At 37.9% G+C, this 19,837-nt stretch overlaps 1 protein-coding gene and 1 pseudogene across 1 annotated transcript in view; both read right to left on the reverse strand.

Annotated features, from left to right (window-relative positions):
* Window positions 1-19,837, reverse strand: part of DPYD (dihydropyrimidine dehydrogenase) — a 1,058,206-nt gene that overhangs the window by 248,444 nt on the left and 789,925 nt on the right.
* LOC122725539 lies at window positions 2,127-3,195 on the reverse strand (annotated as a pseudogene).

The raw sequence follows: 19,837 nt of genomic DNA on the forward strand, positions 1-19,837 counted from the left end.
CAGAGTACTTTTAATAATCCTACATTGGTCCCTAACACCAAAACACATTTTTTTTTAATTACTAGTATTCTCCTGGTGATGGTGTATAGCTGTGAATCATGGAATATAATGCTTTCTAAAGAGTCCAAAATTGTGGGTAACCCAAAAGACAATAGAGAAAGACGTGTAATAATTAGGTTGCATCATATTCCCAATGATGGCCTACGTCCAAGAAGTAGAATAAGAGACATCATCCAAAAAATGAATGTTTACAAACATAAATAAGCTAGACATTGAGAGCAAAATGTTGATCAAGTATGGACAACCTGAATGCTGCACTGCTATCCCAAAATATTAAAAGACCTAGCTGAAAGACTCTTAGACATTTAATTAAGGCCCTGTGCCATTCTTATAGGAGGGCATGGGCAAGAATTCCATAAGAAAAGGCACAGACCGCCTGTGATATGTGCCAATGAGAAGCCTTTCCACATTGATGAGATCATAGTTCAGTTCCTTGTCAGTGCCTGAAACTTTGTAAACTAGTTTCCTGAGAAGGATGTGAGATGCTATTTTGTGCTCTAGCGCTAACTTCCTTCTGGATGGATTACTGTCTGCTCTGACATTTCATTCTGATTTTGGCTAGCAAGCACATTTTCAGCACGTGAGGTTCTACCCGGCTGCTTCCTAGCTGGGTGGGGACTTAGTCTACGTATGCATCAATTTCCTAATCTATAAAATGAGGGGTTTGGCATAGATGATCTCCAAGATCCCTCCAGCTCTAGATATGAGATCTAAAGGAGAAGCTTTAGCTGCTAGCACAAGTAGATACCAGGTAGAGCAGGAAATGAGGGTAGCTGAGGAGAATGGGGGGCAACTACTAACAGATCTAAGGTTTTGGGCCCTAGCAACTGGTTTCTTACAATATATATGGCTAGAAATCATGGAATACTAACATTTCCAAAGATTCCCCACTTGGATGGCCCATGGGATGTCTGTATCGCCACATTAAGTGCTCTTTCAGGATTTTCAAACAAATTTGATTTTCCTAACCTCAATGAATGAATGAAAAAGCATTTGTATACATGCTTACTACTATATACCAGATACTGTGAGGGACTGGGGATACAAACACAAAAGAGAGATACCCAGGCACTGCCTTTCTATAAGAAACCTTTTCTGATGTCCTTGGCTTCTAATTCCTTCCCTCTTCAAAGTACTATGAATCTATTTTGTATATATTTATATATTTATTTATTTATTTTGGTGGGGCAATGAGGGTTAAGTGACTTGCCCAAGGTCACACAGCTAGTAAGTGTCAAGTGTCTGAGGTCACATTTGAACTCAGGTCCTCCTAAATCCAGGGCTGGTGCTTTATCCACTGCACCACCTAGCTGCCCACTTATTTTATATATATTTAGACAGAAACATTAACTGCCCTGGCTAGGCTATAAAATCCTTCAGGGCAGCGATTATCTCACTTTTATATTTGTATCCCCTGGTGACTAGAACAGTCCCTGCCAGATAGAAAGCATTTAATAAATACCTTTTAATTAATTAATTTTAAGAGCTTACATTTGAACAGAAAAAGACAACAAATGTAACAAATTCAGTAGGGGTGGTGGCCAGGGAAGAGCATTTTAGACCGGGGAATCACAGGGATTACAAGTGAAACCCCAGGATCCTGTAGTGGCTTTTCACATCTTTTCTAGTCACAATGATAGTGTTGATTTGATTGGTGTTCCTAGAACAAGAATAAATGGTGTAACTCAGGGTGGTAGGGTTATGTGTGCATGTTGGCAGAGAAATGGCAAGATGTCTACATAGGTACTGGTTTCCTGGTAGATGGCTAAATAAGACCATACATAATATAGTAGAGTGCCTAGCACAATTCAGAACATGCAACAGGTGGTGAATTGGACAGTTTATTGCTGCTTCTAAAATTATTTTTCAATCTGTGATCAATCAACAATCATTTAGTAAGCATATAGCCCACCAGGAATTGTGTTAGTGCTGCAAAGTCAAAAATGAATTGGTCCCTAATGTTAAGGAGCTTATATTTTATGGGGTGATAACACTTCCACACATAAGTATATATAAAATAAATTCAAGATGCTTTCAGGTTTCTTAAGTGAAATTTTAAACCCTACAATAATTTCATATTTTTCTACTACCCCTGGCATTTGAAAAAGAGTGATACATTCTGTCAGTAGTGAATAAATAATCTTTGTTATTTGGGAAACCCAAGTTTCGAATGCTGAGGACAAATCCCAGTTTGACTTTCCATTCAGGAAAGACCTATGGACTAATACATTTGTTCCTTATTCTGTCTCCTTACCCTCAATTGCCTACGTGTTCATGTCCACGAGCATGTTGGAACCAACTCGAACCATAGCTTGAGTGATTGTTTAATTTTCTTTTTTTTTTAAGTCCAATAAGTTTATTTTTGAAGATGTACACAAAAATGTTGAACCATTTCATGCATCTTCAGCAGCTGGAGCATCTCCACCCTTGGTGTTTCTAGTATATATCACTTGTGCTCTGTGTTTGGAAACCAGCTTAATCAGACCTTTACTAAGCAATTCTTAGAGGGCTGCCCGGGCTAGAGAACCCCAAATCTTCAGTCTTTCTGAGACCACTGCAGGGGTGATGAGTTTATAGTTGGGGACCTCCTTGCAGAGTTTGTCATACGTTGCTTTGTCAAACAGAACCAGATTGTTGAGCTTGTCTCGCACTTTTCCCTTGGACCACTTCTTCTTCTTAGCTTTGCCCCCAGACTTGTTCACGGGGTCCTTGTCCTTTTTGGCCGGCTTGCCGGCATCTTTCTTCTTCTTATCATCCTTGGAAGGCATGGTGAGGCTCCAGGAACTCCTGTTGCTGCCACCTCCAAGGTAAGATGTTGGACAGAAAGGCGATTATTTAATTTTCAATGCAAGAATTTGCACCTCAGAAGTTGGCAAATACCAAAATATCATGGCTTGTTTTTAGTGTTGTGATACTTTTCTAGATTTACAAAAGTGATGGAAAAAATGTTAATAAAGCAAATTAAACTTTAAAGTATGGTCTGTGTTTTCCCTGAGAGCCAGTTGTTAAACATTTACCATCATCATCCTGTTCACACCTCTTGTAGGTAACTTCCCTTGAAACCAATCAACCCAATATGTCAAGTATTACATATGTAGAAACATGCTACAAGATGAGGTGGTATTTTAAGGAGTGTATTACATTGTTCCTCTTTTCAATTTACTATTTTCACAACAATTAATTAGTCATGGTATATCTTTAACAAAACAAATGATCAGCAACAACTCTTAAATATGTTAAGGAGTCCATTTCCATCTGAATTCACCTGACACATACTAAAATAGATTACCTTAATAAGGCACTAATGAGATCGTTATAACTAGTTTTCATCTGTATTTAAGATACTGATTTAAGATACACATTAATAATTAGCTACTGAAAAACTTAGTTGATCCTCTGAGTTATTTTTAGATCTTCCTCTATACTGCAATTACATATATTCAATCATCAAACTTTCCCTGGTGCTGAACACAAATGGACTTTGAATAAGAACAAGTAAGTAACAAATCTTTGCAGTTTAAAAAGGTTAATCTTTAAATGGATCAATGGAGTGCTACACTCTTTATCCATTTCAAATGTTTTCAGCTGAGAAAAAGACATATTAATATAAACTATTTCATGTCTTCCTAACAGATCTTATAGGAATGGTTTCCCTGGAATACTTGACATTGTTCCTTGAACCTTTTCACTAAATAGTATACCAATTTCTGAGATGTGGAAATGTAGGATTGCTTCATATAGTCTTCATTTTAGTTGTGCCAAATAGGGAAAAATAAATTGTTAAAAAGTGTAGTTTTCTTTCCTTAAAACATTAGGTTTTAAGGATGCTAAATTAGCTATTAAAAATGTCCTTTAGACTGAGCATGAAATGTAAGAATTTAAGTACAAAGTAAACTCTATTCCTGGTTTTTTGTTTTTGTTTTCTTATCCATATATATATATATATATATATTCATGTTGGTGAGGTAATTGGGGTTAAGTGACTTGCCCAGGGTCACACAGCTGGTAAGTGTTAAGTGTCTGAGGCTGGATTTGAACTCAGGTCCTCCTGACTCCAGGGCCGGTGCTCTATCCATTACGCCACGTAGCTGCCCCTATTCCGTATATATTTATATATGTAGAGGTTGCCTCTCCTGTCTTCTACCCCCATGTCCCCAAGCCCCAAGAGGCTAGAATCTCCTTGAAAATAGGTATTGTTTTTCTTTCTTTTTTTTCTTCTATTTTTACACTTATGCCTGGCACATAGTAGATGATTAATAAATATTTTTGATTGATTCATTAAAAAAGGTTTGGGAAGGGGGCAGCTAGGTGGCGCAGTGGATAGAGCACCAGCCCTGGAGTCAGGAGTACCTGAGTTCAAATCCGGCCTCAGACACTTAACACTAGCTGTGTGACCCTGGGCAAGTCACTTAACCCCAATTGCCTCACTAAAAATTAAAAAAAAAATTAAAAATTAAAAAAAAAAAGGTTTGGGAAAATTAGAATATCACTGGATATTTTAGATAACACTTTGGAATCAAGTTTAAGGGGTGTTATTTCCTTTGCATTAAGTACAAAGTAGATGATGTAAATAATAGTTTGAAGATGACTGTAAAGGATATTATACCCTGTTCACAATAAAAACTGCTTTTTGCCAATAATCCCACACAGGTAAGGAGATCAATTTTAGATGTGCTTATGACCCTATTCCCCCTGTACTCCAACTCCCATTTCTAACTTGTATAGTTCTTTTAGAGATCTGAGTGAAGGCCTCCTATGGCAGATTTATGGGAAGACAAAAGAGTCAAACTTGGTAGGAAGGAACAGGTGGGTGGGGATCCTTGGAGAAATGCACACACCTGTGAGATCACAGACCTCTGGAGGAATCAAAACATAGTTCTTTAAAAGTTGTGTTGTCCTTGGTATAAATAATGTCAAGGGTCATACTCAGCACTTTCCGAATCTTGAAGACTCAACCATTAGGGATATTAAAAAAGGAAAAAAAAAAAAGAAATTGATCCATTTCATGAAAGGGAAAACATATAAAATACCCATATTCTGAGTAGAATGGTTGGTCTCCACAGGACATCATGTTTGAATGTTGTACTGCTACCTCCATGGTGCCTGAATAATGGTAGTTAAATCCTTAACGGTGAGGGGTCTTGCTTTTGTGAATTCATAGCCAGGGCTTTTGGAAGTGGGGAAAATATACTATTTATAAATTTGAAAGCCTTTTGCATTTATCTAGGAATACAGATATTGTCAATATGTGATTAAGTAAAAGAACAGCATTACAGCAGTATTTTTCCTGAAGGATTTGTATATGCTTATTGTTTGGGGGGGGGGCAAGACTTTTATATGGCTCTTTCTGTACAACTCTCTTTCTTACATGAATACACACATATTAAAATGTGGGTGTCTTGCTTTTCTGATATATATCATTTGCATTTATTTGAAACCTTGCAGCCCCCAAATTTCCTGGAGGTTGTGAAATAGGAGCCAAATTCTTTTATGATAATTCCTCTTCAAGAAGAAATACCCCTGGAGCAGCTAGGTAACACAATGGATAAAGCACCAGCCCTGGATTCAGGAGGACCTGAGTTCAAATCTGACCTCGGACACTTGACACTTACTAGCTGTGTGACCCTGGGCAAGTCACTTAACCCTCATTGCCCTGAAAAAAAAAAGAAGAAGAAGAAATAGCCTGGCATGGAGATGGGGAAGAAGCATAAGGGTACATCTAAGTGGGGATCCTGCCTCTGACATGTTACCTTTGTGACTCTGGACTAGCCTTTTTTGCCTGAGCCCCAGGAGCCCCATCTCTAAAATGAGGAGCATCGTGTTTGTAGTGTCTACTTTACGAGAAGAAGTGTAGCATAGTAAATAGAGAACTGGCCTCGGGATTGAGGAAAGCTGGTCCAAGTCCTACTTTGGACATGATGAATATGAGGCCCTGGACAAGTCATTTCACATGTCAGTGCTCTAAGTAATTCTCTAAACCTATCAATTTCAGAACAAAGGCTGACCTACATTCAGAGGGGGAGGTTTTTTTTTTCCATTCAGGAGTTCTCTACATCAATGAAATCACAAGATCAGTCCCTATTCTTATTTACTTTAGAGTTCTTGTGAGGTTCAAATGAACTAATATATCTAAAGTGGCCTCCAAACTTTAAAGTGCTAGATAAATGTCAGTTATTATTATTATAAGCCAATGTCCAATGAAATGAAATCCAGTTACAAGTTCACAATTAATCTATCCAATGTTCACTTAGATTGTAGGTTTAGAGTTAGAGGAAGCATTAAACTGCTGGGGAAAAATGGGATTTTTAGTTATTGCTATCATTACTAACTAATAATAGCAACAACAACAATAATAATAATAACTGACGTTTATATAGCACTTTAAAAGTGTCGAAGGCTTTCTATACATTATCTCATTTGAGCAGAAAGCTATTAACTGCCCATTGTGTGCATGGTGCTATACTAAATATTGCTGGAATGTGACATAGCATAAAGAAAATGAAAGCTTTATTCTTAGTACCTTACAACATATAGGGAAGACAAAATAGATAAACATTAGCCTATCAGAGATATGCATAAATAGATGGGGATACTGTATGTCTAAATCACCACACTTATATAAATAAATACATTAGTGGAAGAGGGTGAGTGCTGTGTTATTAAGGCTAATCATGGCCAAAATTCAGATCATTTGAAGGTATGTTCTTATATTGACAAAGAAGCTTTTGTTCCTTTCCCAACATGATTTTTTTGTTTGTTCGTTTGGTTGGTTTTGCTTTTTTTCTGGATTTGAGCAACATGGGCAAAAGGGGAAAAAACAAGACAAGCTCTTTGTTTATATGTGAATTAGCGTTCTCCATGTGTACAGAAGCAGGGAATGAAAGTAATGGGTAGGTTAACCTGGCCTCTGGGCCAAGGGATGTAAAAAGGCGCTGATGTGAGAATGGATAGACATTTAGAATGAGAAGTAGGTGGAAATTATATATAGGTGAGTGCGTGTTTGGCTGTTTTTGTTTGAAAATGGAAAAATCTAACCACAAATCTGAATGTTTTGAAATTCTAATGTTGGGCATTTTGTCAGTCAAATAGCAGGATTAAAATCAAATTATTAGTTTTCCTTCCAACACATTATATAGAAATAAGCAGGTGGGTGGTAAGATAGAGAGCCAGGCCTAGAAGAAGGGAGTTCCTAGTACTTTTTTTTTTGGCAGGGAAATGAGGGTTAAGTGACTTGCCCAGGGTCACACAGCTAGTAAGTGTCAAGTGTCTGAGGCCGGATTTGAACTCAGGTACTCCTGAATCCAAGGGCAGCTAGGTGGCGCAGTGGATAGAGCACCAGCCCTGGAGTCAGGAGGATCTGAGTTCAAATCCAGCCTCAGACACTTGACACTTACTGGCTGTGTGACCCTGGGCAAGTCACTTAACCCCAATTGCCTCGCCAAAAAAAAACAAAACCAAAAAACAACCCAACAACCCAGAAGGGAGTTCCTTATGGTCTGGACTCACACTAGATGTGGGACCTTGAGTAAGTCACTTAACTTCTGTTTACCTCAGTTTCCTCATCTGTAAAACAGGAGTAATAACAGCACCGAGCTCCCAAGGTTGTTTTGAGGATCAAATGAGATAATTGTAAAATGTTGAGCCTAGTGCTGGTACTTAATGAATCCTTCTTTCCCCTCCACTCCCCTCCCTCTTGTCCTTTCTCTTTCCTTTCTGACTGTAATTTAATTTCTCAAAATTCTGCATTGCGTCCCCTGCATGATTCAGGACTTAGTTAAACCATTTCTTAGGTCTATGATCTGATGCAAGTCGCTTTGCCTTTTAGAGTTTGGATTGTCTCATCTAGAAAAGAGAGAGAATACATTGCGTAGCAACTACAGAACAACCCACAGAATTGTTGTTGTTGGTTTTTGTAAATGTAAAACATTACCATATGAGTCATTGTGTATAAGAAAACTTGAATAAAAGAACAAAAAAGAAAGAATGAAAGTGAAAAATAGCATGCTTCAGTCTGTGTTCCATCAATATCAGTTCTTTCTTTGGAGGTGGATAGTATGTTTCATCATTAGCCCTTTTGGATTGTCTTGGATCATTATATTGCTAAGAATAGTTGTCATTCACAGTTCTTCATCAAACAATATTGCTGTCTCTATGTACAACATTCTCCAGGTTCTACTCACTTCACTATACATTAGTTCATGTAAGTCTTTCCAGGCTTTTCTGAAATCATCCTGCTTGTCATTTCTTAAAGCACAATAATATTCCATTACCATCATATACCACAGCTTGTTCAGCCATTCCCCAATTGATGGGCACTCCTGTGATTTCCAATTCTTAGCCACCACAAAAAGAGCTACTACAATTATTTTTGCACAAATAGGTCTTTTTCTCTTTTGGGGATGTCTTTGGGATATAAACCTAGCAGTGGTATTGCTGGATCAAAGGGCCCTTTGGGCATAGTTCCATATTGCTCTCCAGAGTGGTTGGATCCACTGACAACTTCACCAACAATGGATTAGTATCCCAGTTTTCCTATATCCCCTTCAGCATCCGACACTTTCCTTTTTTGTTATATTAGCCACTCCCATAGAATTGTTTTAAGGAAAGTGCTTTTCGAACTATAAAGAACTATATTCATATGAGTTCATAGGCTAAAAGATCTAGAACTGGAAGGGGTCATAGTGGCCATTTAATCCATCATCCATATTTTACATATTAGGAAACTGAATCCCACAAAAAAATTAAAGGACTTTCCTAACATCACATAAGTAATACATAGCACAGCCAGGATTCAAACCTGGGTTCCAAATTCTCCAAATCCTCCATTCTTTTTGTTGTGTCCCATTGGCCCTCTAAGATTGGAAGACTATCCTCACTTTTCAGTGGCTTATAAATCAGTCATAGTATTTTTTTTTTTACTTTTTTTTTTTTTTAAGTGAGGCAATTGGGGTTAAGTGACTTGCCCAGGGTCACACAGCCAGTAAGTGTTAAGTGTCCGAGGCCGGATTTGAACTCAGGTACTCCTGACTCCAGGGCCGGTGCTCTATCCACTGCGCCACCCAGCTGCCCCAGTCATAGTATTTTATGATGTATTTTGACAATTTTCATACTCTATATTTTGTATCAAAGTTAATTCTATGCATGCCTTATTTTTTCTAATAAATTGTAAGTTCCTTGAGGACAGAAATTCTATTCACCTTTGGAATTTTTTTGTTTGTTTTTAATGATGATTAAATTAATGTACAAAATGGTGTGGCACCGAATACATTTGTAAATATAGAAGAAATTTAGAGGAAAGGGAATCTTAAAGTAATTAAAATTGTTTAATCTTAAGTCATTTAAGAAGACCTTCTGAATAAAGCTAATTTGGGGTTTGGTCTTGAAGTCATCATGAAATATTTGTTAAGTACAGCCTGTGGACTCACTACTATGCTGGGTCTTGACCGAGAAACTTGTAGATAGAAAGTGAAGAAAAGAGGGAGAAGAGAGGGGAGGAAGGGAGTGAATGGAAAAGAAGGATTTGTTAAATTCCTAAAATGTACCAAGCACTATGCTAATCCACACAAATTAGTAGACTCAGAGAAAGGCTACATTGGATGATATGAACTAGGAGATTCTTTTTGTACAATTTTTTCCCCTTTTTTCAATTTTGTTTTGTTTTGGTGTTTTTGTTTGTTTTTTGGAAGTGACTTGGTCAAGGTCACGCAGCTTCAGTCAAGTGTCTGAAGTTGGATTTGAACTCAGGTCCTCCTGAATCCAGGGCCATGCTTTTATCCATCGCACCACCTAGCTGCCCCCAACTAGGAGATTCTAGAGAGAAGTCAGTCCCAGAGGAATGGGAAGAACTTACAAATTAACATGTGAATACTGCAAAAGAAACAATAACAAAGAAGAGGGAAAAGATGTTCTTTAAAGAGAAAAATGTTATTTAATAGGGATGCTATTTAAAGAGAAATAAGAGAAATGCATAGGGAATTTATGCAACCAATTTGAATTTTAAAAAGACACAATTCCTAGGGTGTGGTAGAAAAAACACTATATCCCATTTTTAATCTGAATGTTTTAATTAGATAAGAAATTCTTTTAGTCAATCATCCAAGAGCCTTGAACTGAGTGCTATAAGGCTTTAGACTGGAATAATTCCACTTTTCCTTTCTCCACCCCATCCAGTGACCATCACTGGGTCTTTGTCCAGAGGATGTTAATTTCTCATCTTCCCTAGTGAAATGGTTCTCCAGCATTGGGAACCAAGAATAAACTAGATATATTCACCATGTTTAAAGGGTAACGTCTTGAACACCCTATGAATAGAAGAAAAGGACTTCCAGCATCCAAGAGCTAGCTGTGAGTTACCCCTTTGTCACATAGACTTTTTAAGCCTGAGCCTGTTTTCCCTGGAACTCTATATGTTGTAGTTGTTTGTCTTTCATTCTCAAAGAGCACCATGATATCAGGGTGATGTCATGACTTGCACTGAATTGCATTTAAGTAAGGGAGGGGTGTGCAAAGTCAAAAACCTCACTGTCTCCTCAGGAGCAGAGCACTCTGGGTCCAGTGGTGAAATATAGATCTGGACAACTGGAGATCATCCTGGATGGGTTATTTTTAGGCAATTGGGGTTAAGTGACTTGTCCAGTGTCACAGGGCTAGTAATTATCTGAGGTGAGATTTGAACTCAGGTCTTCTTGACTCCAGGGCCAGCATTCTATCCACTGTGCCACCTAGCTGCCTTCCAAAATATGGAACGCTTCATGAATTTGCAAGTCATCTGTGAGAGAATGTGTCACAGATTTTGGAAAAGAATTGTTAACCTGGAAATTAAGAAGACAATCAATATAGGAGAAATTAGGTCTTTAATCAGGGCAGAGGAACTATAGTTTGTGTTATCACAAAGCTCGGAAGCTAGGAATACCCAAAGATGGGAACAGAGGACAGGGTTTTTATGCCATCACAGAACAAAAAGGGATCCAAAAGATTGCTCCAGAGTCACATGTAAATGAACCTTTAACAAAAGAGACAACAGAACTGCTCTAAGTTAAGTATAGACCCTAACAACTCTAAATAGAAACTACTTAATGTAGATGGACTCTTTCACATAATAATCCTAAAGTCCGAGGAGTAAGGTAGGGAAACATTGGGAGGGGATAAATTGCTAGGGGGAAGGTGGGGTAGGTCCATAAATCTGTCAAGAGTCTGGAAATGACCAAGACAGTCAGTCCCAGGCAATTCATCTGCCTGGGTAAAGGGAATCAGTCAGTTCTCAGTAAATTTTGTAGTTATCAGAATGTTTCATACTAGTAAATTTTCTAAAAAATTCCGATTTGATGCTGGCTAACTGATTCTCACCTGATACACTTGGGGAGACAGAAAACTTGTGGAAACTGAAGCCAAGGACACAACAGAATTACCAGTGAGTACCCTTCGAACCCCAGGTAGGTAGGTAGGTGGGTGGGTAAGAATGTGACCAGCCAAGCTCTATGGACCTAAGTCATCAGTGGGAGCTGGAGTTGGGATACAGATACCTCAGAGTATGGATATGGGCTACACATGTGCTTAAGATGAAAACAATTGCAGGTCCTGGAAAATTAGGCATGGCAAGGTTCTATTTCAATATATTAAACCTCAGAATGTTTTGAAGTTGGTTAAGAAAGCTAAGAAAAACAAAAAAAGCATTTGTTTGTTTGTTTTTGAAAAAAAAGAGGACCAAAGACTGTTATGTGGTGTGAATGGGACAATAGGATAAGAGATCAATAATAAGAAAAATAATAATAAAAACAATAACAATAACAACAGCATTTATAAAGTGTGAGTTTTTTTTTAAGGTTTGTGAAGCACTTTGCCTACATTATCTCATTTCATTCTCACAACAAACCTGTAAGCTAGATGCTATTATTATTACTATTATCCCCATGTTCCAGATGGGGAAACTGAGGCTGAGTGCTTTAGTACCTTACCCAGGATCACATATCTAGAAAATGTCTGAAGCAGGATTTGAACTCAGTTCTTCCTGATTCTGCATCCAACATTCTATCTTCTGTGCCACCTAGTTTCCTAATGGATACAAGGTAGAACCTACAGAAGACTGGTAGGGAGAGCCCACACAAAGTTCATTAGAAGAGACTTTCTTGGGGCAGCTAGGTGGTGGAGTGGATAAAGTACCGGCCCTGGAGTCAGGAGTACCTGAGTTCAAATCTGGCCTCAGACACTTACTTAACACTTGCTAGCTGTGTGACCCTGGGCAAGTCACTTAACCCCAATTGCCTCACTAAAAAAAAAAAAAAAAAGAAGAGTTAAGAAGTGTTAAGTGTCTGAGTCCAGATTTCAACTCAGGTCCTCCTGACTCCAGGGCCGGTGCTCTATCCACTGCACCATCTAGCTGCCCCAGAAGAGACTTTCAAGGTTGTTTATTTCAGTCCATATCTGGACAAGAATTCCCTTTAGAAAATATCAAACAAGTAGTCACATAGCCTTTCCTTGAAAACCTCAAGTGAAGGTGAAACCCAAGACATCTCAAGGAAGCCCATTACCTTTCTGGATAGTTCTAATTGTCAGATTTTTTTTTTCTTAAATTAAGTATAAATTCACTTCTTTGCATCTTCTACCCAAGTTCTACCCTCTGGATCCAAACAAAACAAACCTAATCTTTCTTTTATGTGATAGTTCTTCAGATCCTAGAAGATACTTGTCATATGCCCCTAAGTCTTTTGTGTTGTAGGCTAAATATTCTCATGTTCTTCAACCGCATATCATATATCATGAACTTAAGGCATTTCACTCATCTATGGTTGTCCGACCTGGATGTTTTGACAGTGTCCTTAAAATGTTGCCTCACTGGTACAGAGCACCCAAAACTATTATCACCTCCCTAGACCTGAATGCTATTCCACTTTTCACATGGGCTAAGATTGTATTTGTTTTTTTCACTACCACATCACACTATCAACTCTTATTGAATTTGCTGTTCACTAAAATTTCCAGACCTTTTCATATGGAATTTGCTCTCCCCTATACTTGTGAAGCCAATTTCTTGAACCACCTTTTAGGACTTCACAATTATCCTGACTAAATTTCATCTGATTAGATTTGGCCAAGAGGTGGGACCCCAACAGAAAAAAATAAACACACATTGGGGAAGGCTATTCCATTTTCTGTACTACCTGAATAACTTGGGGTTAAAGGAAGGTCACAAAAGAGAGGTTTTCAGCTTCCTTATCTTGATTTATATTTAGCTTTTTACTGCACCTACCCCCAACTGCAGGGGCCACATCAGCAATGTTGTTTTCCCTCTAAGAGGCAAAGCGCTTAGAAACCCTCCCCTTTTGTGTGGCTGAGTGCATGCAGTTCACATGTATTTACCCCCCAAGACAGACAGGGAGAAACTGGCAAGATCCCTTCCCCAGACCCTAGGTTTGCTTTAAGCTTCACTGCACTTGCAGTGTGTGGGGAAAGAATCTAAGGGGGTTGAAGAGGTTCCCTTTTCTAGGCAAGAACAAAGGGATGACTCCTCCCACAAAAATTCATTCTCCCAAGAGCCTGAGCCAACAAAACCACCTTGAGGGTAGGACAGACAATCATCGAAACCCATCCCCTGGGAGACACTGAGGCATAGTTCTAAATTACTAAATTCATTTTTGGTGCTGGCCGAATTACCCAAATTTAATCAGGAGTTATCCTTTTGGTATGGGCACAGTAAGACTATGAACAAAGAATGGGAAAATGTTGTCCTGAGGATGGCTACTGTTTGTTCTTCGCTGCCAACAGTCACACTGAGTGATAGAAATATACTGTTACCTCCCCTGTGAATGACTCAAAGGCAATCCATCAAAAGAGAACCCAACTGAATAGAAAGAGAAGAACCCACAGTAGAAAGGATGCTGATTAAAATCCTGATGGAACCCCGTTATTTTCACAAACACCAAACACCCTGAAAACAAAGTATAGCTTGGTGAACTTTCATTCCAAATATCCGATCATTCATTTGAGGTGGGGGAGTGGCAAGAGGGGGCAGACAATCAAACAAGTTATGGACAGATTCAATCATTCGAATTATTGATTTTTCAATTCCTGGATGAAGTTAGTGCCCTGATACATTTTGTTCAGGATTCTTGCCTGCCAGGCATCTGACTTTCCAATGTTCCACATGAGCAAGAATAGGTCTTGGCTGACTTTATAGTATGATTGTATCACAAGATCAACATTTTCTTTCACTTAGCCATTTTTGGTAATATTGATCTGTTTTTAAAGACATCATCTCTCAGTGACTAGAAGTCTTTATGTAAAATTGGGATGCTGAAGATGCCTCTCAGGCATGTACAGTCATTCTAGGTGGCCTCTGAGGTCTTTTCTGATTCATATTATGGGATTCTATGCATGTGACACTGTATGACTATGACTAATTGATCAGTAAATGCTCTTTTAATATGCCCCATGACTCAGACTATTCCCATGTGGGCTTAGCATTTTCCCCCTATTCCCCTAGCTTTATTAGCACCCAAGAAGCACTAGTGCTTCAGAGTTTACAGGGGAGACATTTCAGTACAGATTAAAAAGTGACAAGAGAAATACAATTAATGAGTCAATCTAGAAGTAGATACATTCTAATGAGGTAGCAGAGTTTGTTTGTTTTTTAAGTGGTTTTTACTGAATCTACCAACCATTTCAATTGAAGGCAGAGTGAATGTACACAAAAAGTTAAGGAAATAGCCCATTGTGTTGGACAATATTCTCAAATATACCAGAGTTAAACATTTCCCATGCTCTTAACCCAGTACCTAGCTTGAGAAGAACACAGAACAATACCCCAATTATGCCAAGTCACCTGACAGTATTACTCAACACCAAAGCAATGAGTTCTTGCTGGTGTTTAGATCTAACCCGTGCATAGGAAAGGAAAAGGAAAATGGTCAAATGAGGTTAATATTCTTGGGTACACTGAAGGGATAGATAGCATCATACAGCAAATGAATGGGTTTTTGGGGGGTTAACTGGGTTAATTTTTTTTTAAAGGAAGGGACTAAGTATTTATTTTGGGGGGGTTTTTGTGGGGTAATTAGGGTTAAGTGACTTAGGGTCACACAGCTAGTGTGAAGTGTTTGAGACTGGATTTGAACCCAGGTCCTCCTGAGTCCAGGGCCTGTGCTTCATCCACTGTACCACCTAGCTGCCCCAACTGGGTTAATTTTAAGTGCTGAAAACATCTAAAACACCACTAGTTGTGATCCTAAGAAGGAAAACAAATAAGCAAATTTACTTGTCTTAGCTAACTCAGTTTTATCTCATCATTTCTTAACTCCACATGTTCTCTTTTTTCTAATACCTAGTATACTTTAATAAATGCTTAATGCCCAAAGACTGGTGCTAAAAGCTTCTAATTTAAGGTGACCACATATTAGATTTTTTTTTAAACATCACAGACATTTAATAATACCTAGAATAGGGGCAGCTAGGTGGCTCAGTGGATAAAGCACCAGCCCTAGATTCAGGAGTACCTGAGTTCAAATCCGGCCTTAGACACTTGACACTTAGTAGCTGTGTGACTCTGGGCAAGTCACTTAACCCTCACTGCCCCACCAAAAAAACAAAAAGTAAACAAACAAAAAAATAATACCTAGAATAGTTCCTTCATAGGGTAACTAATAGGGTTTACCCAGGTAAAGTGTCTTGGCTTTACAAAATTTAAAGCACATGTAAATTTCAGCCATAATGATTATCTATTCTTATCTTCTCATTTTACAGATAAAACAAAGAAACCTACAACCTGAGTCTTAGGGAGGAAGTGACTTACCCAATTGCCTCACCAAAAAAAAAAAAAAAAAAAAAGAGTCCTTTGGGATTGTCTTGGATCATTTTGTTTCTAAGAATCATTTTATTTCTAAGAGTAGTTGTTATTCACAGTTCTTTATCCAACAATAATGCTGCTACTGTGTACAATATTCTCTTAGTTCTACTCACTTCACCTTGCAGCAGTTCATGTAATTCTTTCCAGGTTTTTCTGAAATCATCCTATTTGTCATTTCTTATAGTACAATAATATTCCATCACAATCATTTTGTTTAGCCATTCCCCAATTAATGGGTATCCACTAAATTTCAATTCTTAGCCACCACCAAAAAACAAAACAAAAAAAACCCCTGCTATAAATATTTTTGTACAAAAAGGGCTCTTTCCCATTTTTTTGATGTCTTTGGGATATAGACCTAGTTCGACTGAGGGAAGGAGGAGAGGGATGGATAGAATTTGGAACTCAAAACTTTAAAAAAATGTTTATAAAATTGTTTTAACATGTAATGGGGAAAATAAAATATATGTTAAAAAAAGAAAGAAAACCACCTATCATTGTGTGTTTTTTCCGAGTCTGAAGTTTGTTACTCTCTCTGTCAATGTCAATGTAATATTGATAATGTTTTATTTTATTTTTATTTGTTAAATATTTCCCAGTTACCTTTTTTTTTTTTCAGGGCAATGAGGTTTAAGTGACTTGCCCAGGGTCACACAGTTAGTAAGTGTTAAGTGTCTGAGGCAGGATTTGGACTCAGGTCCTCCTGAATCCAGGGCCGGCCAGTGGCTTTATCCCTTGTGCCACCTAGCTGCCCCCAGTAAATTGATTCTTAAGTCACTTTGTCAGGGTGGTGGATTAGTTAATACAATGATTACCCTCTACGTTTGCACATAGGAAAGGCAATTTAAAATGGTGTATAACAGAGCTGGCCTTGAAGCCAGGAAGACTTTGGGTTTAAGTATTGATTCTGACACATAATGGCTACATGACCTTAAGTAAGTTCCAACCTCTCAGTGCTCTAGGATTATATGTTCTATAGTTGGTCCCAGCCTGCATTGGGAGAGGGTATTTCCTCACCCTGGAGCTTCAAATACCCATCATCTCATAGTGTTGGTCTCTCCTGCCCTATAATTTATTAGGTAGAATATGTTCCAGGCACTAGCACCAAAGCTTTAAAAAAATGAACGTCCCCCCCCCAAATGCCCCCCAAATACACTTCATAGTTATGAATCTCACTTCATCCTTATCAGCTCCATATACCTATTTCCTTTTCAAAAGAAGATGAGTGTCCATAAATTATTCTCAGTATCCATTACAAATGAATTTTGTCTACCCAATTGTGTGTACTCACTGTACCGAATATCTTTTATGAGGAAACCTAGTATTATAAGTTCTATTTATTATGTTAGCCACAAATGAACTCTGACCTTGGCCCTCCCATCTGGATTCAGAGTAGATATATAGACATACTAATATTTGTAGATAGAATATTTTTCTTAATTATTCCCATGGGAGAAAGCCTTTGGCTTTATTTTGGAAATAATATACTTGAGTATTTGTACCCAAATGATCAATAGTTGGCTTTTATCTTCTACCTAATTCAACTTCAGTAGAAAAGGAGAGCACTTTGGAAGTGAAAATAAAATATTTCCCCCTACTATCATTGGCGAACCCTGAAACAAGCACAAATAATTATGACTCCATAATGTCCAACATTTGAAAATTCATCTAATTCCTTATTATAAAAATGGCCACAGTAGATCAGATGTTTGTGTCCAGGTACCTCCAGGATCACTGGAAATTAGAAAAAGCTAGTGACAATTTGATGGTGCTCTAAATGATGGGAATAAATACCTTGGGTTCCAAGTTAGAGGAATGCCGGCCACTTCTATCTGATGCTTTGGGGATTCGAGCCAACTAACGGATAAAGATGGTGAGGAATCTCATTCTAGTCATGCCCTCCTTTCCTAATTTCCCTTTTCACTGTTTTGTCTTCTTTGCCTGTTCCTTGGGGAGCTGAGTGATTGATAGCCTAATCCAATGACTGTATTACAGCTGCCTCAACTTGGACTCTTTTCCTTATCATTAGCAGTTAGCCTATGGTTAAATTCACAGCTCACTGCTTGGTACAGCCCCTGAGATTTCAGGGTCTGGCCTTTAGAAAATATTTAACATAAAACTGAAATCTTGACATACTGAGAACTCAGTTCTCTGCAAGGCTTCTTTAATTAATCCAATGTACTGTAGCATTGTTCTGTATGAGACTGTGACATGGTGAACTGTTTCTGAAGCTTACAGAGATGTGTAGTTCTAAATTAAACAGTCACTGACGTGTACCTACACTGATTTTTTTTTTTTTTAGTACAGGAGATATGCATGAATCTGAGAATATTTAAATTCAATCTCAGAGACACAATACTCTCTAGTTTTACTTTCATAATAGAACATTTTTGATTAATTTCAAGCTTGAAATCATCCCTTATGAAACACACACACACGTACAGGAAGGAGATTTAATAATTCATTATCACTGCTGCAAAGGTAAGAAGTCTCCTTCATGTGCTTGTCATAGTTTTTTGGTTAACAAAGTCTAGCAAATATTTTCTCAGGAACTGACCAAGCCTCCATTATATCCACTCCCATCTCTAGCCCCTCCCAACCTTGTTTTGGTTAAGGATGCAGGAAGTCTGTTAGCTGATTAAAAAAAAAAAAGCCATTGGGTCCTATCAGCTTATCTTCAGAATTATAGTTATATTAAAATAGCTATGGAAGAGATGTAGACCTTGATCTGTGCTTTCCACCTTTGCCCTAGCTCCAGTCAGTCGATGAGCTGTAAGCTTCTCTGAATATGGCAGCTGAGTCCCAGATGAAAAATTATGCATCTCATAAACTGCTTTTCTGCTGAAATGTCAAGCTATGGCAAGGCTGTACCTCAAACTCAGCACTTGGCATTTTCCTTCTGTCTGCTTTGTTGCCATGAAGCAAACATGAACAGTGAGGATTTGTGTAGGGCAGGTAGCAGGCGAGCTCGCTGTCAAAAATCTATTATTAGGGCTCTGATCTCCTGCACAGACCAATGACGGCCGTACACTGAGAAAATCAGGCAGCAGCAAAGACAATATAATAGAAAAGAGAATTCTTTGTGAATCTCTACATGAATATATTCAAATGAGCATTATTTAAATGAGAGGGTTTTTTTTTTCCTAATGGCTGAGCTGCTCTCAACAGAACTGATAATTTATAATGGAAAATGGAATGAAGCATCTTTTTTTGATAAATCTCCTTTAGACTGTTGTGGTTGTTGTTGTTTTTTTGTCCAAGTACTTTATACTATTAAGGCATTAATGATTATGATCAGTGAAACTTCTGAGATCCTTAGGTCTCCACAAATTTGAATAGGAGGAAGATCAAATTCTGAATTCATGGTGGTGCTCAGAAGTCAGGAGTCTGAGAGAAAAAAAGGGGTTATGCAGTAAAAATTCTGCCTTTTAGGATTTTTCTTTCTTTTATATTTTTGGTTTGTTTAAATTTGATATTTATTTTCATTTTCCATGTTAAAATACAAAATTCTATAGCTATTTATGGTAATACAGAGGTTTTAATTTGATAGGCTATAATTTAGGTGGGTTTGGTAAAAGGAACCTATCCACCTATAATTATATGAAAGCCCATATATGAAGTGTTTTGCAAAATTTAAAGCACTATATAAATATTATTTTTTTTCAAGGCTCAGCTGAAGTGCCATTTACTATAACACAAAAGTTTTCCTGACCTGTTAGTTGTTGTATTTCTTTCCCTACCCCCAATACGGTGTATTTAGTTTGTATATATTCTGCACTTACTAATTTGTGTACTTATTATTTCCTCTCCACAAAGTGTAAGTTCCTTAAGAGTGGGGTCTATTTTCATTTTTGTCTTTTATTATTCTCTCTCTCTCTCTCTCTTTCTCTTTCTCATATATTTTCTCTCTCACACACACATAAACACACACACACACAC

This window comes from Dromiciops gliroides, chromosome 4 (genome assembly GCF_019393635.1).
Source record: "Dromiciops gliroides isolate mDroGli1 chromosome 4, mDroGli1.pri, whole genome shotgun sequence".
NCBI classification, from domain to species: Eukaryota; Metazoa; Chordata; class Mammalia; order Microbiotheria; family Microbiotheriidae; genus Dromiciops; species Dromiciops gliroides.